We start from the raw sequence: 22857 nt of genomic DNA, 5'->3' as shown, positions 1-22857 counted from the left end.
TGGCTTTTATAGAGTGGAACATTTCATATGGGCTTGAATTAGCCCGTAAAAGAAGTCTAAAACGATTTGAATGTACGGTATAGCAATATTTTGCGATAAAACAGGCATCATCTTTGTGCTTCCATCGGTGCCGTCTTTTGTCGCATGCGCGTAATGGCGATGAGTGGACTTCAAGAGCGAGTGGTCTTTCGTAGCAAAAGGCGCACTATTCTGGACTGACGGCATCGTTTTCTTGTTCTTGGTATCTATTGAAGGCCTTCAAAAGTGTTCCAGATCTTTTTCTTCTGAACTCGTTTTATGCCGTGCCGTTTCGGATCAATTATTCTTCTTCAAGGAATAGATTGGAGCCCAATATGTTCATTTCATATATCTTTTACTTCAAATATACCGTCTTGGAGCGATATAAACTCGAAAGAAATACTGAGAGACAAAAAGATACAGTAAATTCGGCGTCTTACTCTTTATGTTCGAGTTTTGCCTTACAACATCATGTCCTTCAGTAAGTGCCATTTGCCCTAAACGAGGACACCGACGAAACAATTTGGATGAGACCACGTTGGTTGTTTTGGTGACGATTCTTGACGCGGCGCCGGTTTGGTGAATGTGGCTCAGTTTGATTGAAACAGATGCAGCATTTGGCTCAGTTTTGATTAGAAACTGCCTTTTTGAGTTCACGTTACAATCAGGTATTGCCCCATCTTGATTCCAACTGTTTTAGAAGTTAAAGATACTTAGGCGCGCTCTACGCTCCCGTGAAATTTAGCACAGTTTCGGATTTTGCATTTGGCTCTTTTTGAATAAAAAAAGACCACATATGTATGTATGTATGTATGTATGTATGTACGTATGTATGTATGTATGTATGTATGTATGTATGTATGTATGTATGTATGTATAAAAGTCACAAGGAAGAAAAATTAAGGAAAAGTTAAGGAAACTGAACGGGCGACCTCTCGCTCCGCAGCGCGCGGCCTTAGACAACTAGGCCCCAAGGAGTACGTCTTCCAGCATGCTAACGGCGAGCTATTTATGTAATCCCTTTACTTCAGCGTGCTTTCTTGGTCACCAGCGAGATGGCGCGAAGGGCGCACTTTAAAGGTCCCCCCCCCCCCCCGCGCGTTCCGATGCGCGCGTGGCTCCTGCCTCGCCAGGTACATTTTGCCCTACAGGGCGTGGTCGCCTGCGCGCGCGCTTATAGTGTGATGGGGTGGTTTGTATGTTTTGTGCTTTCACAGCGATGTCCGCGCAGAAGTTACAGAGGGTACGAATATCACTTCGCTCGCTGCAGCGGCCGCGTTTGCGAAAGGAGCGCACTGTTGAAACAGAAAGAAGTAACAACTGTGTCACTTGATCGTTCGCACTCGTCCTGTGTGTGTTCTTTTCGTGCATCCTTTGCGCTTGAGTGACGCGCTGGAAATTTCGACCTGCGTTCCGTTCTTCCGTTACATTCCAATTTGTTGCTATCGCATTCATTGTTTCGCAGTTGCCGCGAAACTGTGACTTTTTATAAAAACATTTACGCGACTCGCCGGGAAATCTGGAGTTGGCATGCACAGTCCAGCTGTTTCCGGTCTTTCGTCATAGAAACAGAGCCAGCATCATTTTACCATGGGCGAAACACAGCGATTCAACGCGACAGTCCACAAACTTCAGCACAGCGCTAACCGAAAGTGCCGCCGTGACCAAGGATATCATAGCTATCTTTGTTTATTTGAGCAGTGTTGCCAGGACAGGCAGGCCATTCTGTAGTAGCGAATACCACTGAAGTAGATATCGGAGGCAGAGCAAGGCGCAACCGCGCTCTCTTTCTTGGCGGTTTATTAATCACCCTGACAGTCTGGTTGCCTGGTCATAGTTTGTGCCAATGCGGCAAATGTGCAGCGCAAACTGGTGAAGTGTGGAAAGACAGGTAAGAAAGGACTGAGGAAACGACAGAATCACAAAGACAAGCGCTTTATTTTAGGGGAGGTGGTGGAGGGGTGGCGAGTGGGACGCTTTTAAAAGGGCTTCAAGCACGCCAAAGCTTGCGCATACTTGGACAAGCCTTTGGTTGTTCTCAAAATTTTTCTTCACTAATTCGGGCTATGGAATTAAAGCAGTGAATACCCTCAGATGCGGGGGACGCAACAGTGGGTCAGTACCTAATGTGGACAAAACTATGAACAATTCTGTCAACGACGCAGGGTATGCGCCTCGCGCTATCTCCTTGACTGAGTCGTTCATGACCACTGCCATTATCAGCTGTTTCTCACGCCACATTTCAGCGATGGGTAAGCGCCATGAGTTAATTATCGAGCGAACAAGTGACCTAGCCGCCTAGATCCTCGACGGGTTCGGCGCATCGTTGCGTACCTCGCACATACTTTTCCCAGCATCCATTAGCGAAGTCTTCTTGTCAAGAGCCGGCTAAAGTGTGTACGCTAATTGGCCGGCAGTGATCAGCAGTGGTCCATGTGAGGTTCCAATTTAGTGATTCATGAATGAGCCAGCAAAGAGCCGACGAAGAAAAGACGCAACATGACGGAGAGTGCGCTAGAGGACATCGCACGAAGACATCAGAGATCGTCATTCGCTGTACGTATGGTGGCCTGCACGAAAACAAACGAGACTCGCGTGTGTCAGCTATTTCATCATCTTTCGAACTGCAACAGACTGCTGTGGCACCTCGGATTGCAGCTGAGAGAGCTCGATAATTCCGACGTCGGCAGCTTGCAGCTTGTGAGCGTCCGTGAAGTCCGCCCTTTTTGCGCAGAGAGTACACGTCGCACCGAAGCTCAGTGGGTCGCTGGTGATTTCTTGTGGTGTCTTCTGAAGTCACACAAATGCATAACAGGTATAGACCTCAATTGTGTCATTGCGAGCAACGTTTCTTTGCTCAAGGCTGTGATGAATTCACCATCCCTAAAAAGAGTGAGAGTCCAGGGACAACTGCATTTCGAGGAGAAACAGCTTGAAAGCGTATGCAATACGATACGCCTGCTGAGCAACATTGAGCAGCTGGAACTCTGTACGCCATCTGCATACCCTTTACACCAGATTCTGATTTCAGTGCTGGACTTAATGCGGCCTGGAGCTAGCCTGACGTCTCTTGATGTGGCACAATTGCAGGTGAACAACTTGCACACGAGGATGTTGGTAGAGGCACTGCTACAGAATAGCACAATTAATAATCTAGTTGTCGGGGCCTGCATTTTCTCTTCTGGTTTGAAGGGCTCAGCTCACAAGTTCGCGGAATACTTGGCCAAAGAAAACCCGACACTTAGGAAGTTAACAATGAAAGCCCATCATTCTGTGGATAGTGAAGGATTGAACATTGTCGTGCAAGCCATCCCGCACGCTTCTGTGTTAGAGGAACTTGTCGCGAACTTGAGGTTGATGGAACCAGAACAGATGGCGCTTTTTGCCCAAGTGGTCGAGCTAAGCCACAGTGTCCGCAGTCTTACCGTGACTCGATCGAATTGTTGCGAGCGATTCATGACGACGTACATGGACGAACTCATGTTCCGCACAAGCCGAGCTAAGCTGATGCTGCCTTGGCTTTCAGCGTTAACCAAAAACACCATCCTCTCCAGGCTAGCGATTGACTTGCAGGGATTCGGAGCGAAGGAGTGTTGTGACTTTTTCCGCACGGTGGCAGCGAGCAACACGCTGCAGCGTGTGATCGTTCGTAACATCACTGTGTTTAAGGACCTGCGGGAAGCATTCAGTCAGATAGACCAAGCTCTCCTTTCACGGAAAGTGCTAATCGACGATCTCCACGTGAGGCCTTTAAACATCCCAGCCCTGCCCGAGTGCACGCTCGTGACGGCCGTGACAGTGAGTTACAATCACATTGAAAGAGTTCATGAATTCAGGTCGGCGCTCAGTGTCCTCATGAAGTGCCCTCATATAACCTCGCTTAGCGTTCACACTCTGACTGATATGTATGAAGACAATGTGCAGAACGATATTGCCGCATACATAAGAGTGGCGTCAACACTCAAAAACTTCAAACTGCGACTTCCCGTAGGGTTCCATGCGTTTGTCCCACAAGATGAGAGGTCTGAAAGTCATTTAATCAAGGCGCTGGCGTCAAACACGAACTTGCAAAAGATCACTCTCAGCATGATGCTTAGCAAGATGGATTGTCAGACGCTTGCGCTTGCTGCTCTGCGCATTCCAACGCTGAGTGAGCTCTCCTTGGCCAACTGTGGCTACTGTTTCAACGAGTGCTTCATCCCATTGTTTTCCCGTGGAATGGCGAGCAATTATAACTTGCTTCGCGTTGAGCTGCCAGACTGCGGAATGTACGACGCAGAAAATATCATCGTGCAGGACGTCATCAGGCGGAACTGCGGTCTTATCGCTCGAGCGGTGCGCTTCATAATGGGTGACCGAGATCCCTTTTGTGCTTCCGCTCTAGAGCCAGTCTCCGGACATGCGAAGCTCGTCGAGTTGGTCGAGGATAAAGCGGGTGTCGAAACCACCGAGGCCATCGCAATGATCAAGCGTGCACTGCTCAGCATTCGCGGTCTGGACGAATACATGAGGCTCAGCGGTGTCGTCAAGTGCAGTGTGCAGTGCCTCGGTCAACGGGATGGTGGAACTCAGTTAGTCGACCTGAATGAGTACTGCTGGCTGCACATCAGGCAGTACCTCACCTTAGCGGATATCGTGAAAACTTCAACGTAAACAAAGATATTGAACAGGGCATCGAGGTTGTTTTCTTTTGGAATGATTTGTTTGTTCGCAGATGCGTTCATTCGGCATTCGGTAATTGAGCCTCTGCTCTGCAGGGGTTAACAGCACCCACTTATGTGCGAAAGCGGCATCGTGACACAAAATTATAAGCCGTCTGCCTTCCACTGAGTCAAGGGGCTTTCAGCCTTGCACAAATTAAAACATCAAAATCTGTACTTTTCAACCAAAGGATTATTTCCCTAAAATGTGCACAGAAAGTCGGCAAATATTACAGCTGCAGTCGTCAGAATTCCCTGTTTCAGGCGCTGTGAAGCTTGCGTTCAATTCTGCTTCGAGAAAAGGTGAAGGCAGATAGCTGGGCTAGTTGGCCTCGAGCAGAGAAGGGCGTCATTACAAGCACAAAGTGTTCAATGGCGAGAAGAAAGAACAGAAAGGCCCCGTGTTCTCTCCGCTCGTCTTCGCTAAACTAGTAGTTATGTCCTCATATGCTTTCAAAAAGAACCCTTTACCAAAGATACTTTACAGCAATGAAAGTGCTTTCTTCAATTTACTCGAATTTACTCTGTCTGGAGGTATGGCAATCTTCGGAAACTGACAATTTAGTTCTTTTTTACAGCGAAAGCTGTTGTGAGATCACAACAGCCAATTTTGGTGGCGTAGCTGTCCGCCGCCACCGGTGTCCGTAACCGCTGTCGCGCCCGATGCGCAAAGAGAATCCAGGATCGAGCGAGACTTGAATTCAGGTCCACTGCGTGACAGTCTTCTACCAGTATTCTACCTCATAGCCACGTCGGTGCTTGAAACTCCTTCGCAAAAATACCCCGCGCAGGGGTCGCGCCAGGCAAAGAATGACGTTAATAGATGTAATATAGCGTGGTAAAAGAGCAAAATGACGCCTGACCTTTCAAAATGCGAAATGCGCAACTAGTGGGCGGTTTGAAGCTTCCCACCAGTTACAAAGTGCTCACCATAATTTTGCATCATCAGCCGCAGCATAAACAAAGTACACGTAATGCCTTGCAGATGTCTAGCGGTCGCCTTCCTTCTCCGCAGCATGATGAATAAAGGCGTAGTGGGTAGTTCCCTATTTCGTGAAATAATGATGATTAATGGCGCAGTGGGTACATTGCACTGTAATTATAGTATTCGCCCCAAGGAGAGCTTGCCACAGGTTTACAAATACGGCCCCTCAAGCTCTCACTGTGACTTTGCCGCAGGCCTGGCATCTTTTTTAACAACGAACCTGTTTAAGCTTGGCAAAACTCCTGTTGTCGTCCCACATTAACTGGTTCCGCGAGGAGGAGCCACGTTAAAAGAGGGGTAGTCCAGCCTGTAGCTATGCCAAGGTACGTAAAGCCAAGTAAGGAGCATACTATAGTTAGCAAGGACTGGGAAGGGGGAGTGTGAGGAGGAGTGATGTGAAGGTGAGGAGGAGGGGATAGGGGCAAAGTATGGCTTAGCCTCGTATAGTAGAGTTTAGCCAGGGGAGGGAAAGAGAAGCGAGGATGGGGAGGAGGGAAGGAGGTGGGGAAGGCCACCAGCTCTGCTATTTCCTCAGTCTTCGCACCTTTAGTGCGTAGCTGCCGCAATTTTTTGTAGCGTTACCTACACTTGCCTAGCCGGAGCCGATGTCGCGTGGATCGTCATGAGCCGTGCTACGCATGCGCGAGGATCAGTGATGTCACACAGCTGGCTCACCGGAGCCGGCATCTCACGCGCTATCCGCCACCACCGCGCGCGGCTCGCCGCTGCTTGTCTGCGCATTCGTTCGGGAGGAGTGGCGTCGTAGCCGCGGCAGACAAGCTGGCGCCGGCGCGCGCAGACTCCGCCACCGCCGCGCGCGACTCGCCGCCGCCGGTCTGCGCTTTCCAGAGGAGGGACGTCGTAGCCTTGGCAGACGTATTGGCGCCAGCGCGCGCGCAGCTATTCGCTTTCTATTCGCCAGCTATCCGCCTGTCAGAGCCGCTTGATAGCGCCCCTGACAGGCGTTTGCAGGTGGGTAACGCCATGGAGAAGGAGAGCGCAAATGCTGCTCAACGGCACAGAAGAGCCGAGAAGCTTATCTCATCGAATCCCGAAGTAGTTGCCAGGCAATTAGCGGTTCAGCGCAAATTTTTTCGCTTCGGTTTTAGTTTCGTAACACCAAAAAAAGTTTACAGCATGTCCAGAAATAAATGCAGCCGCTAATTAGGACTGCTAAGGCACGCGGATGGAAGGCGAAGGCGGCCTACATGGCATTGCTTGTCTTGGAGACAAACCAAGGCATTCATGTCATGACATGTCCTTCCCTATCACATGTGTGTCATGCATGCATGCCACGTGGGATGAGATGTATACCGTGATAATGAAACGTGTATTCTGGTAATACAATGCACGAATTGTTATTTATTTTTGCACGCACTACCATCACGGAATATGAGTAAGCAGTGTGGTGACTTGGGCGAGTTGGTACGAGTTCATTCTGCTCGAACTGCGCAGCGGGAAGAGACACAAAGAGAAGGCAAGAAAAACGAGTGCAGTTTGTCTTGCCTTCTGTTCGTGTCTCGTCCCGATGCGCAGGCCGACCAGAATGAAATACAACCACGCACTAGCGCCATGGTATACCAATTTTGGTCTGTATCCAGTGATCGAAACTGCTGCCGAGCACCAAAGCAGTGCCATGTAAACCATGACCTACACGACATGCATGTCACGATTAGCATCTCTTAACGTGTCACTTGTGTTCTGCATACACTCCCGACACGCTACACTAATTTTGGTATAGACTTCCACTCGAGCTCCTTTCATTGCATGTTTTCTGTTACCGGCCCATTGCACGCGTAGCTGCTGCCTTGCGCCAAGCGCGTTAAAATTTCTGGGAATATTTCAGATTGTAGTAGATCATTTTGTTAAAGGGCCCCTGACAGCCGATTTTTTGTTTGTGAAATTTATGTTGTAATAAGTAGGTCTTGTAATCACGGAATGACACCGCAAATGCTCCTACGTGATGTGTAATTAATCCTAGCAGCGTTAATTATGGTCATTTTTAGTGTAGGTTCAAAACGCGCGCCGAAAGAGGATAAGAAACTAGCGCCGCGCCGCGGCGGTCGCGCCTCGGGGCACGCGTGATGACGTGCGCTCAGTATTGGGTGACGTCAGCTACGCGCTTGTTGAACTTCCAGCTGGAGAACACACACACGGAGAGCTCACGCTGCCTGCCGACACGTACCGAAGAAAGAGAACGTAGGAGGAGCAAAGAGCATACATGCTTCGCAGTTATACCGCAATGCACCGCGCATATTTCTGTCTGTGACGTCGACAACACTTGCTTTACCTCTGCAACGTCACAAGGGGCCTACGTCTGCGCCATACTAGTGGTTATGTTGGTAAGAGTTCAAAATTCAGATGAGCACTCAGGCTTACTTGAAAACGAAATTAAAATATCTTAAAGGCAACGCTCGTCACTCATAATCGGTCAGAAGTGCCCCCGCATGCAGGACTATCAAACAACACAAGCATCTCGAGCTTCCAAATTCGGTGTCAGGGGTCCTTTAAGATTGCGCACATGACGCGAATAGTGAAGATTATTCCAGAGCTTGCGCGACCGCCAGAGATAAGGCTGAGAAGTTCGATGCGTGATGTATACAAGACGGCGCATCCCAGCGATGTTCAGTTTATCGGCTGCCGGCGCTCTGTTCGCCGCTATCAGTGTACAGTGTGCATTGCTGTTTGACTGTCCGACTCCCGGCCACAAGTTCGACCAAACAAAGAGCTTCATATTGGACACGCCGACTGCTGCCGTCCTCGATGTCACGACCCCGTGACAATAGGCACTTTTAGAATAGCGTACGCTAAGTTAGCGGCCCGCTATTTCCGTCACTTAACGGGAGCCCGCAAGCGGTTAGCGTACGACGCATGCGCAGTTGCGCAAAAAGTCAACGCAAAGCTTTGCGTGCGCTATTCTAAAACTGCCTAATATCGAGCTAGCGAAGCCACCGCGAGCGCACCATGAGCGTAGCATGTAAATCATACCGTACATGACATGCATGCCATCATTTTCATGTTGAAACCTGTCATTTATGTTCGCCATACAGTCATGTCACGCCATACCAATTTTGGTATATATCAACATAGCGAAACGGCCGCGAGTGCATTATGAGCGTGGCATGTACATTATACCGCGCATGACACGCTCAGGTGGTAACATGATTTTCATATTATCTCCTGTTATTTATGTTCGTCATACAGTCATGCCACGCCAAGCCAATTTCGGTATATATAAAGCTAGCGAAACCACTGCGAGCACACCATGAGCGTGGCATGTAAATTATACCGTACATGACACGCTCAGGTGGTAACATGATTTTCATGTTATCTCCTGTTATTTATCTTCGCCATACAGTCATGCCACACCAAGCCGATTTCGGTATATATAAAGCTAGCGATACCACTGCGAGCACACCATGAGCGTGGCATGTAAATTATACCGTACATGACACGCTCAGGTGGTAACATGATTTTCATATTATCTCCTGTTATTTATGTTCGTCATACATTCATGCCACGCCAAGCCAATTTCGGTATATATAAAGCTAGCGAAACCACTGCGAGCACACCATGAGCGTGGCATGTAAATTATACCGTACATGACACGCTCAGGTGGTAACATGATTTTCATGTTATCTCCTGTTATTTATCTTCGCCATACAGTCATGCCACACCAAGCCAATTTCGGTATATATAAAGCTAGCGAAACCACTGCGAGCACACCATGAGCGTGGCATGTAAATTATACCGTACATGACACGCTCAGGTGGTAACATGATTTTCATGTTATCTCCTGTTATTTATCTTCGCCATACAGTCACGCCACACCAAGCCAATTTCGGTATATATAAAGCTAGCGAAACCACTGCGAGTACACCATGAGCGTGGCATGTAAATTATACCGTACATGACACGCTCAGGTGGTAACATGATTTTCATATTATCTCCTGTTATTTATGTTCGTCATACATTCATGCCACACCAAGCCAATTTCGGTATATATAAAGCTAGCGATACCACTGCGAGCACACCATGAGCGTGGCATGTAAATTATACCGTACATGACACGCTCAGGTGGTAACATAATTTTCATGTTATCTCCTGTTATTTATCTTCGCCATACAGTCATGCCACACCAAGCCAATTTCGGTATATATAAAGCTAGCGAAACCACTGCGAGCACACCATGAGCGTGGCATGTAAATTATACCGTACATGACACGCTCAGGTGGTAACATGATTTTCATGTTATCTCCTGTTATTTATCTTCGCCATACAGTCATGCCACACCAACCCAATTTCGGTATATATAAAGCTAGCTATACCACTGCGAGCACACCATGAGCGTGGCATGTAAATTATACCGTACATGACACGCTCAGGTGTTAACATGATTTTCATATTATCTCCTGTTATTTATGTTCGTCATACATTCATGCCACGCCAAGCCAATTTCGGTATATATAAAGCTAGCGAAACCACTGCGAGCACACCATGAGCGTGGCATGTAAATTATACCGTACATGACACGCTCAGGTGGTAACATGATTTTCATGTTATCTCCTGTTATTTATGTTCGTCATACAGTCATGCCACGCCAAGCCAATTCCGGTATATATAAAGCTAGCGAAACCGCTGCGAGCACACCATAAGCGTGGCATGTAAATTATACCGTACATGACACGCTCAGGTGGTAACATGATTTTCATGTATCTCCTCTTATTTATGTTCGCCATACACTCATGCCACGCCAAGCCAATTTCGGTATATATAAAGCTAGCGAAACCGCTGCGAGCACACCATAAGCGTGGCATGTAAATTATACCGTACATGACACGCTCAGGTGGTAACATGATTTTCATGTTATCTCCTGTTATTTATGTTCGTCATACAGTCATGCCACGCCAAGCAATTTCGGTATATAAAGCTAGCGAAACCGCTGCAAGCGCACCATAAGCGTGGCATGTAAATTATACCGTACATGACACGCTCAGGTGGTAACATGATTTTCATGTTATCTCCTCTTATTTATGTTCGCCATACAGTCATGCCACGCCAAGCCAATTTCGGTATATATAAAGCTAGCGAAACCGCTGCGAGCACACCATAAGCGTGGCATGTAAATTATACCGTACATGACACGCTCAGGTGGTAACATGATTTTCATGTTATCTCCTCTTATTTATGTTCGCCATACAGTCATGCCACGCCAAGCAAATTTCGGTATATATAAAGCTAGCGAAACCGCTGCAAGCGCACCATAAGCGTGGCATGTAAATTATACCGTACATGACACGCTCAGGTGGTAACATGATTTTCATGTTATCTCCTCTTATTTATGTTCGCCATACAGTCATGCCACGCCAAGCCAATTTCGGTATATATAAAGCTAGCGAAACCACTGCAAGCGCACCATAAGCGTGGCATGTAAATTATACCGTACATGACACGCTCAGGTGGTAACATGATTTTCATGTTATCTCCTGTTATTTATGTTCGTCATACAGTCATGCCACGCCAAGCCAATTTCGGTATATATAAAGCTAGCGAAACCGCTGCAAGCGCACCATAAGCGTGGCATGTAAATTATACCGTACATGACACGCTCAGGTGGTAACATGATTTTCATGTTATCTCCTCTTATTTATGTTCGTCATACATTCATGCCACGCCAAGCCAATTTCGGTATATATAAAGCTAGCTATACCACTGCGAGCACACCATAAGCGTGGCATGTAAATTATACCGTACATGACACGCTCAGGTGGTAACATGATTTTCATGTTATCTCCTCTTATTTATGTTCGTCATACAGTCATGCCACGCCAAGCCAATTTCGGTATATATAAAGCTAGCGAAACCGCTGCAAGCGCACCATAAGCGTGGCATGTAAATTATACCGTACATGACACGCTCAGGTGGTAACATGATTTTCATGTTATCTCCTCTTATTTATGTTCGCCATACAGTCATGCCACGCCAAGCCAATTTCGGTATATATAAAGCTAGCGAAACCGCTGCAAGCGCACCATAAGCGTGGCATGTTAATCATACCGTACGTGACACGCATGTCATAATTTTCATGCTACTACATGCCATTTATGTTTCTTGTGCTCTCTTGTCACGACATACCAATTTTCGTGTATATAAATGTAACGACACGACCGCGACAACATCAAGACCCAGGCATGTAAATCATGCCGTGCATGACATGAATGCCATATTTTCATGCTACCACCTGTCACTTATGTTCGTCGTACACTGTTCTCACGCTATCTCAATTTTTGGATACAGCCAAATAACGAAACGGCCACGATAGCATAAAGTCGTAGCTAGATAGATAGATAGATAGATAGATAGATAGATAGATAGATAGATAGATAGATAGATAGATAGATAGATAGATAGATAGATAGATAGATAGATAGATAGATAGATAGATACGCTCGAAGTGGTAGACGTAGAGAAATCGCCCCGGGGCGTTCTATCGAGTTGCGTGCATAGAGCAGTTCTTGACTTCGCTCCAATCTCTGAGGCCGCGGGTGAAATATTTTTTTTCATATTTTCCCTGCTAGGTGCGCCCGACATTAACAAGAATTGTATCTCAAAAGGTGTGCAAAGTACGTTAGTGGTGTACTTACCGCTTCACTCTTCATATTGCAAGTAACGATAGGTTTTTACCTGACTGACGCCTCTAAAGCATCGGCGGTTTACTCGAGCTCAGGTCGCTCTTTGTCTTTTGTGCTTTTTAATCAAACACAAAGCTTCCAGAATTGCAATATGTCTGAACCACGGTTTACGAAACAATTTTTCTGACAACGTGGGCTGTACCATATGAAATAGTTTTACTGACGGTACATAAGCAACTGCTGGTGTAAAAAGGTCTCGTTGGAATATTCCGTGACGTCAGTATAAAATTAGCGTCAACTATCCACGTAAAAAGGGTTCCTTCGAATATTTCCTGGCGGTAGAATACAATCAGAATCGAAAGCTGTAATGGAAGATTCTGCAATGCAGGAAAGTAACGACTTTGCGAAAACTTGATGCGTTTGGGTGCGCCTTTCATTGGGCAACTACAGAGGGTGAAGAGCGCTAAAGAGGCGAAATACGCCTACTCCGCGCGACAACGTTGCAGGGAAGGCCGCACCGGCTCTACGCTTACCATCAAATAGGCAACCCCCTAGGATCATGCTGCGAGTTTGACTGTTTGTTTGTTATTTTTTTCAGAAGGATCCAATGCAGTGTTCGAATTCAATGCAAGCGGCCCTATCACGGTTTTCACTTCCCGCAAGCCTACGAAGCTTTTACTCACGATATTCTCAAAGAGCCGCCTTCACTTTTCTGAAAACAACTGCTGTTCAATACGCTGCATAGAGACCAGCGAACAATACTTAAGCGACTGTTTTTACGCAGGAATCTACAGCAGAGCCACTGCGATAGAAGAAACAGTGCACCCCGACATGCGACGATGTTATGATTTAACGGGCTACCGCGAAAGCATTCAACGGAAACCATCGATGACATCGTACCTGCTTTAGGGGAACGCTTCGACTTGTAAGCACTTGAAGTCGTTGGCTGCTTCCGCACTTGCAAAGAGATGAGAATGGGACGCGGCTGAAAGAATCGTCAGCGACGACACAGACGCAGCCCTAGAAGCGAGACGCGCGCTTCGGACTGGCCGTTAAGTGGGTTAGTTTGGATCACCGTCTCGGACGCCCGATGCGGGCGTCGGGCTCGGGCGGTGCCATTCTTAGATGGGGGTGAGCCAGGGAGCGCCGCGCCGGTGGTGCCGGTAGTGGCGCTTGCGCTTGTCGCGGCATTTACCGAGTACCATGTGCGCATCGGGCATCCACGTAAAACGATTTACGGCCATCTGCGGGCTTGGGAACCATCGTTAAAGGCGCAACACCACACAACACAAGAGAAGACCAGACGAGCACAGGCGCAAACTAACAACTGATTTATTGAAGGCAGATCTCCAGGCATATATACCAACAGGCCGCGCAGGCGCAACGTCACAACAATCCTCGGAAAACATCAAAAATATCGCGAAAGAAAATCAATTTCAGCTTTGTAAAGCGCAATGGAAGTGTCGCTGACACACGCCTCACCTGCTTTCCTGATTAGAAACGCTTCTAACGTTTCACGAGCCGTTTTTTGTCTGCTTCTACCTACAATTTTTGCGCATCGGAAACGTGGTTCACAATTCGGGCATGTCATGCAATGGTCGACAAGATGGCTTCGCTCTTTGTTAATTAGATTTCTTGCGTGTTCCCTGAGCCGGTCATTGAGGCAGCGCCCCGTCTGGCCGATATATACTTTGCCGCAGGTCAGGGGAATCTCGTACACTGAACGAAACGTCGTTCATGGTTCTTTTTGCAGCCTCCCTTTTCCTCCGCACAGGTGGTGCGACGGCTCAGCTGAGCGAGCTTCTGGGGGGCCGAGAAAGCCAATGGCACGTTGAACTGGCTAGCCACTTTTTTCAGGCTATGTGTGACCTTATGCATGTACGGCACCACTTCTGGCCTCTGGGCGCCCACCAGGGGCTTCGCGGCATCCGAGTAGCAACGGTGCTTCAACTTCTTAAGCAGCGTTTCAGCAACAGACAAGACGACCGACCCAGGGAAGCCGGCTGAAAAGAGCCTCCCCAATTGAAGGTTAAAACTATCCTGCACCTTGTGAATGCACGACTTCCGAAGTGCTGAATCTAAACAGAGAGTAGCGATGCCTCTCTTTACCGTTTTTGAGTGAGCTGAATTGTACGGAAGGAGCTCTTTTTGTGCACGCGGAGAGTACGCCCAGCAAACATGACTTTCGTTGAACGTCAATTGCAAATCTAAAAACTGAAGCCTACTTTCTTCCGGACGTTCAAAAGTGAAGGTTAGCCCTTTCCCATGATGTTTAAAATCTTCTAGCACACACTTCTGCGCATGCTCATACGAGGATGAGCACTTGTTAAAAAGAACTAAGAAGTCGTCCACATAACGAAAAACTTTAAGGACCTTGTCATTGTTAGAAGAATTAAAACGATCGTGTAAAGAGCGATCGATGGATGATAAAAAGATATGACACAACACAGGCGCGATGCATGAACCAATACAGATGCCTTTCTTTTGAAGGTAAATCTGGTCGTCAAATTTGATAAAAGTGGTCTGGAGGTAAAATTCTAAAAGGGCTAAAAGGTTTCCTACTGACATGCCTGCGGCATTTTGGAAAGCAACCGCACCATTTTCATCAATGCAGTCTTTAACTGCGAGAAACAGTTCATCATGGGGCACCGCGTAAAAGAGCTCTGCGGGCTCGCGGGCTCGCGTCTCGCCATTAATCTGCGGGCTCGCGTCTCGCCATTAGGGCTGTGTCTGTGGCGCCGCTGACGCAGCTTCCCGCAGAGTGGCATTCTCTTCTTGCTGCAAGTGCGGCAGAAGCTACTCAGTTCAACTCTGCACAAGTGAGCCCTCGTGGAAGGAGGAAAAGGAAAACGGAAGGACAGGGAGGTTAGCCAGTTCTCAGACCGGCTGGTTACCTTGTGCTGGGGAAGGGGGTAAGGGGAATAAAAGGTGATAAAGAGATGTTAAAACGAGAGAGAGAGAGAAAAAAATAACAGCAATGCGATAAACGATACTACTTGAAGTCTTTCTCTGAGTCTAGTTGTCCGCAAGAAGCGCAAGAACGCTATCAAACCTTTCCCTGCCGAGGACGCTTTCGGCCAGTGTCCTAAGGCCTTTTCCTGCGACAATGGGCGATTGACAAGTCTATCTAACACTTTTGCCAGTTATTGTCTTGGTGCACTGAAGCGGGGACACTCACAGGGAAGATGGGCGATTGTCTCCTCGAAGCTAGTTATCGCATGTCGGGCTGCTGGCCATTCCGATTTGAAACGAGTAAGCATTCTTGAAGGCCACCCCGAGCCACAGGCGGCTCAGGAGCGTCTCCTCAGCTCTAGCTATTCCCTACGGAATACGGAGCTGTAGAGTTGGGTCCAAGTTGTGGAGACGGGCGTTGGTATATTCAGCCGAGTTCCACTCGTGGAAGCCTTCTCCCAAAGCAGGTACGATGACATCGATATTTTTCGTTGCATGTGAGGATGGTCGATTAACTTTTTAGGAGCTAACCTCCCTAGGCCCGCACTCCTCCGCGCCGTCGAAGCTCCCTTCTCTTAAGCATCGCTTTAGGTTGCAGTGGCCGGTGATATAACAGGAAATGTTTAGGCCATGAGCGGATTGGTTCTAGCGCAGAAGAAATTCGAGGTTAATAGAAATAAGCTCTGTGCGCAACTGGTTTTAAAGGTCATCTTCACTATCACCACCTTTATCGTGGATTGTGAAATGACAACGATCATTCTAGCGCACCACGGGCGCTTTGTCGAAGGAAGTAGCAGATTGTCTCCCCACGCGGCCCCGGCGCAAAAACACAATAAAAAGCTGCGCGCACCGAACGCCGCGCGCGGCGTTGCGTCGCTGCCGTCGAAGGTACCCACCGCATCACCGCTCGCACCCCTCTCCCACCTGTCTTCCTCATCCTGCGCTGCGCGCGCCGCACATTTATTCGCTCAGTCGTGCCCCCCAGCGAGCGCAGCAGACGCTCCCCCCACTCGCTCCCCACCCTACCGCCTTCATGCAAGTCAGCAGCGAGATCAGGCCACGGTGTAAGAAAAATAAGGTGTTGACACTCTCCGCCCGCCGCGACGAAGAGCGCGTCCAGATAATTTTCGGCTATCCGCCTCGTGCATCGGTATGGTGGCGCCACCGCTCGGCTCAGGCGGTTTCACCCTCTCACAAACCCCCATAGGATCCCATGCATTTTCAATGAAGTTGCGATTCCGTTGCGCAAAAACAATCTAGCGCCATCTCTCGACAATACGCCACACCGCCGACGCAACACGTCCTCTTGCTTCCACCGACTGGCCATGCTCCAAGCTAACTCCTCTCTCCACTTTCTTTTATTTCTTTCGGTGGCCGTGAGAGCGTGCGCTCTGCACTGTGCAGTAGCGCGCCCGACAAGACCGGCTGGGCTCGTCGCTTTCGTCGCGTCTTCCTTGAACGTTGCAACGTTAATATTGTGTTAGGGCGGTGGCCACACGTCGGACGATGAGCCCTGATTTCGTTCAGCTGCCATCTCGTCAACAGCAATGTTTCAGACGCCTCAGCTGTGTACTTTTGTCCGTTGGTTGCTGGACAAGATGGCCTCCTGCAAGACCGCGTTTTTCCAAGTCAGCTGTGTGTGTAGTTCTCGGCGTCGTAGCAGTTTGATGACGCGAGGACGTCAACTGGTGCTACATCGTGGGAACCGCTGAAGTGACTGCAAGCTTGACGACATTGTGCCAGAATATTCTAGCGTACTGTACGCGCACGATAGTGCTACACTTAAAATTCCGCGCTTGGCCTCGCGCGTCAACCTGGTACGCCTGTGTGCAACAAGTGTGTTGTTATCGTTGTTGCGTCGGTTAATATTGAATTGCAATTGGAATACCGTTTTTGCAAAGGTAAGTGAAGCTGTAAGTAGTTGCTCTTCTATATGCTCGCTACTCCACGAACATTACTTCTAGAATCGCATTTTATGTTGAGTTGCACGTACCAAAGGAGAATCTAGCATGCGAGATACATTACACGCGTGCGCATTTCCTATATAAATCTGAGTAATGCCCCGCGTGCGCATTTCCTATATAAGTCTGAGTAATGCCATGCTCAATTTAAAGCGCATGTGTTAGAGGATTGTGGCTTCAATGGTGAAAGTGATTAGATATTCCGAAATATGTGATTGCAATGCAGTTAGAACTTTCTCATATGTTAACGTGGTCTGTGAACAAAAAAAACGATGTGTGAATGTTTGTTGGTCATTTGCTAAAGTACTTTCACGCATTATTATGCAGCTGTGTGAAGGCTGTTAAAATGATGAGCAAGTTAGATTTTGGTTTTCTTGGCCTAGTTGAGTGCTACGAGTGTTGGGCGAAGATAAAACGCGTGTCTTATGTGCGTTTCTTAAGCAGGCATACAGCCGTAATAGTCATTGTTGTTGTACTGTTTGGGGTGTTCAATAAAACAAGAATGCTGTTTTGTACCGCAACAGTTTTTATTTCATCTGTGTTAACAGATCACGCAAACAACTTGGACACATGCACGTAAGAAACGTACGCAGTGCATCGCGCGCACGCATATAAAAACGGGCCTGTCCTTTTAAAACAAATAATATAGAATAATCGACGTAACAAACGGCATGGTTGTCTAGTGGAGCAGCGTCGGCAGTACAAATATCAAACCAGAATGAAAAATGAATAGAAAAACAGCGAGTAACGGGCGCTTTGCCCACGGCTTCTATGAGCCGCGCGTATCCACCTTTCGCCACCGTTCCCCGTTGGTGGCGCCACCAGTACAACTGAAAGTAGCAGCGCACGAGGCGGATAGCACATGCGCCGGCCGCAGTTTCGTGGTGTGCGCTGCGACGTGGGGACCGAGCGCGACGAGGCGGAGGCATGTTTTAGATGCGAAAGCATCTTATGCTCAAAACTTCTTTGCAGACTAGTTGGTTCATACTTGTAAACTCGACTTACTGCGCAACCAGCAGGAAAGAAGAAGGGAGACAGGAAAGAGCTGTGCTCTTTCCTGTCTCCCTTCTTCTTTCCTGCTGGTTGCGCAGTAAGTCGAGTTTATCTTATGCTCGGGGCAGTGTCTGTTCTTCGGCGTCCACACCCATACTGCGCATGCGCCAACACTCCCCTATCTCCTCTCGTGAGCGCGAAGAAGTGGGGTGGAGAAGGTGGCGTGAGCACTGTCTCCGCTTCGTTTCTCCTCTCCCATTTCTCTCTCTCCGCCACAGCTGTGCGCTCGTATATAATGCCGGCGTGCGCTCGCTCCCGTTGCACTCTCCTTCGCAACGGCGCTATGAACGCTCGCTAAGCTTAGCGTAAGCGGCAACGCCGGCAAACGAATCTCAAAGCTGCGAGGCTGCGAAAGCGCGCGTTCACTGCGCTTCCGTCATGCTCTCTCTGTGCAACGGTGTGGCAAACGCCATGAACAACGTCAACGTCGGCGCTAGTGGCAGAGAAGGGCTCGGGAAGCCAAACGTAAATGTCAGCGTCGGCAAGCGGTAATTCAAACGCCTCGACAACCACCGTCTCATAAGTCACACAAGAGAAACGGAAACTTGATGCGCACCCCCCGCGATGCTTTCGTATCTCAGCATGGTGGCCCTTAGGGGGAGATAATGTGTTTTTTTTTCTTTTTGTTTTTCTCCTTGCTTTCTCCTTAAAGCGCCGTGCACGCTGGCAGCAAGCGCTAGAAACACATGCCGCGTTTTTCGCGACCGAAAAATATCACGTGCGGTGAAAGCCGCAGCTGCCTCCACGGCATGGTGTCGGAAAAATAGGCAGTTTTAAAATAGCGTACGCTAAGTTAGCGTTTGCGGCCCGCTGTTTCAGTCACTTAACGGGAGCCCGCAAGCGGTTAGCGTACGACGCATGCGCAGTTGCGCGGAAACCCAACGCAAAGCTTTCCGTACGCTATTCTAAAACTGCCTAATAAGATGCTTCCCACACCGTGGTTCTAACGCTGCGTTCTCAGGTACGCAACGCCGTTACGGACTCTACATACGCAGCTCGTCGTCATAATACTTGCGCCGGCCGCAGTTGCGTGGGGGGCGCTGGGCACTGAAATCGTCTCACACTATCTGCACGGGCCGTGGAGCGGAGTGTCAACGCCTGAACTATTTTTGTTACACCCTGGATCAGGTGCATAGTCGTTTGCGTCCCATTTTAAATGCGAATGCATTTCTTACTCGGGGCATGTCAGGCGTCTGTCGGTGTCCGCGCGCCGGCAGGTGTTACCTCTCCGCTTTCACTCCCTCTTCCATAGCAACAGCTGCGGGCGCGCGCGCTTATCCTCGCCCCTAGCAACCGGAGCATGTGGTGCGGGCGGAGTAGCGGAGAGTGAGTGGAGAGGAGGAGCGCGCTCTGGCATGTGAGGGCGCTCGCATCGTGGGAGCTCGGCGGTACGACTCTGCTGCGTGCGCGCGCGCCGTTGCCACTCGCCGAGCGGGCGGTGTGGACGTGTTCCTCAAGCGATACCTGCCCTTCAGCGAAGAACTGCGACAGCAACGGCAGTCCTCGCTTCTCAAAGACCCTTTGACTGTACACTTTAGCGACCACAAGGCTGAGATTATGGCCGTCAGGTACAATGACAACACAAACAGGTGCTGATGAATCTGTAAAATAAATGGTTACGGTACAAATTCTCGTCTCGCCATTAAGTTACGCCATTAAAATTACTACGCCGTGTACTCTCGGCGCAAGAAATGCATTCGCATTTCCTCACGATTCCCTTCGGTGAGGTGGGGGCAAATTTTTAAGGAGCTTCGCTCATCGGTTGTATTCGTACGCGGAACAAGTGCTGGGTTTTTATTCGATTAACGATTGATCGTTCGCCACCTCAGCCATTATTCGTTGAATCCTTATCTATGAGAGTTTTTCCGTCAATTAATCGACCTTTTCGCAAGGTGGACTAACGGATACTATTTAATAGCTGAGGTTTTACGAGCCGCAAACATGTTATGATTATGAGGCACGCCGCAGTGGAGGACTCCGGTAATATCGACCTCCTGGGATTAATTACCATGACCTAAATTTAAGTACACATCAGGTGCAACACCGTGGAGGCTAGCGAGACGTACAGTAGATGCGTTCGCGCCAAGAAATAGTCCAATGATTTTGAATTAGTCCAATGAAATAGTTCAACAAATGAAGATGCTTTGTGTCTCTGATATAAGCAAACCCCGCTATACGGTTGCCAATAAGTAGTTCTGGACCACATGGCGTCTCTTTGTTTTCGCTTTTTGGTGTTTCATTTGAAGCCCGTAGGGAGGTATAACGCGCGGGCTCGAGCGTGGTGCGCACGAACCTTTACAACGACGAAAGCCAAGCGTCAGACGCGCGTACTCACGCATCTTGCTCACGCATCAGCCGTACACCTGATGTATGAAACGGGGTATCGCATTTCGCCTCCATGGAAATTGCGGCCGCCGTGGCCAGGATCGCACACGCGCCGTTCGGTCGAGAAGCCGTGACCGCTGTACCACCGCGGCGGCTGCCTTTTCAAAAAGGATGTAACAGTCTATACCCATATGCCTTCTTACTGTTCCATCTTCCACGTAGCGTCGGTCCTGTATTTATTTGTCTGGAAGATAGAAGGATGAAAAATGCGAGTGCGTAACAGTTTAATCAATCACATTGACTTTGTTAAATACTAAATATTATTGGTGCTAATGAGTAGCGAAGCAATCAGCAACATATGGTGTAAAGCTAAACAACACGGAGATTCAGGGTATAATGGAAACTTGAAAAGCTTAGTGCTTACCTACGGAGCAGAAAACTGGAGACTTACAAAGAGGGTTCAACTTAAAATGAGGACGACCCAGCGAGCGATGGAAAGGAAAATGATAGGTGTAACCTTAAGAGACAGGAAAAGAGCAGAGTGGGTCAGGGAACAAACGGGTGTTAAGGATATCATAGTTGAAATCAAGAAGAAATGGATATGGGCCGGGCACGTAGCACGTCGGCAGGATAACCGGTGGTCATTAAGGGTAACTGACTGGATTCCAAGAGATGGCAAACGCGTGAGGGGGAAAATTAGAAAATTAGGTGGGTAGCACAGAGAGAGAGAGAGAACATCTTTATGAAATGCCTGCAGAGATGATGAGGCTCGGTCCACGCAGGGAGGACGAGCTTTCATGGCGACGCGGCCATTACGTCAGTCTCGTGCGTTGTGCTCGAGGCCTTGCTCCCGAGCTACTCCCGCGGGTCCGAGAGGGCCGCGGCCCACTTCCTCGGGCGCCGCCCCCCTTCTCCTCGGTTTCGCTCGGTCGCTGTCTCTCTAGAGCTGCCGAGCACAAAAACAGAAAATTAGGTGGGTAGATGAGATTACGAAGTTTGTAGGTATAACGTGGCAGCAGAAAGCACAGGACCGGGTTGATGGAGCCTTTGCTCTGCAGTGGGCGTAGACAGACTGATGTAGATGATGATGATGATGATGATGATGATGATGATGATGATGATGATGAAAGGATTAGAAGTCGTCGATCAAGGAATGTTGCTTGACTATAGTGGCAATGTGGATCCAAATAGGAACGACACCTAATGATTGCGTATAATGAGGTTCAAAAGCTTTGTGCACGTGCAGAAACGTTAAGAAAACTTATTTTCCTCTAGACACTAAATTCTTTACAGCTATTACCAACGTCTCACGTGACAGTTGGGCGGACGTACTGTTTTCTCGCTGAGACGGCATAGAAATGCTTACGCAGTTGAAAGCCGCCTCTCTAGGGTAAGTTATAAACCCGGCATGGAGGACTGCGCCTAAAGAAAATTTTATGCTCCGCGAAAATTTGCTGTCAAAGTCGACTTTCGGTGGCTCTGGGATGCGGCTTTTGCAGCACTGTTTCAGACGCTGACGAACGCTATAGGGCTCGTGCGTTGCTGTTTCAAATTGGACAGGCAGCGCCACTGCGGCTGCTGCTGGCGAGAGAGAGAGAAAACTTTTATTTGTGAAGGCCTCAAGGATTATCCTCGTCGGGTGGAGCCCTTAGTTCAGGGCCCCATTGGCTCGCGCCACACAACGTGCCCGCTGGATCAGCCGACGCTGCTCCTGCGGCTCTGAGCTGGTCAGCGCAGTCTCCCAAGAGGATTGTGAGGGTGAAGGAATAGGGCGGCAGCCCGGTGGTTGTGGACATTCCCAGGTGCAGTGAACACCGTGGGCTTCGCTCCACAATAGGGGTAGTATAAGGGATATTGTGTGGGGTGGAAGAGATGAAGGATGTAAAGGCAGGGGAATGAATTAGTCTGAAGCTGCCGCCAGGCAACAGCGGCTTCTCGGTTGAGTGATTTGTGTGGTGGTGGGAAGTACATGCGGCTTTGTCGGTAGTGTTGTAGCGTTTCAGTGTAGTTGAGTGGTGCTGTTGGTGCATCGTCTGGGTTGGACAGCTCTTCCGATGGCGCCCGGTTTGTGAGCTCTCGAGCTACCGCATTAGCGCCTTCATTGCCATGGAGAGAGGCGTGTCCAGGTGTCCAGACGATACGCACCCTGTGTAACAAAGTGGGGTGTATTGATGTCAGGATACGGTGTGTGTAGGGTGTGACCATTCCTTTCGCTATGTTCCGACAGGCAG

This window comes from Rhipicephalus sanguineus, chromosome 3, assembly GCF_013339695.2.
Source record: "Rhipicephalus sanguineus isolate Rsan-2018 chromosome 3, BIME_Rsan_1.4, whole genome shotgun sequence".
NCBI classification, from domain to species: Eukaryota; Metazoa; Arthropoda; class Arachnida; order Ixodida; family Ixodidae; genus Rhipicephalus; species Rhipicephalus sanguineus.
Note: the sequence above shows the minus strand (reverse complement) of the source record.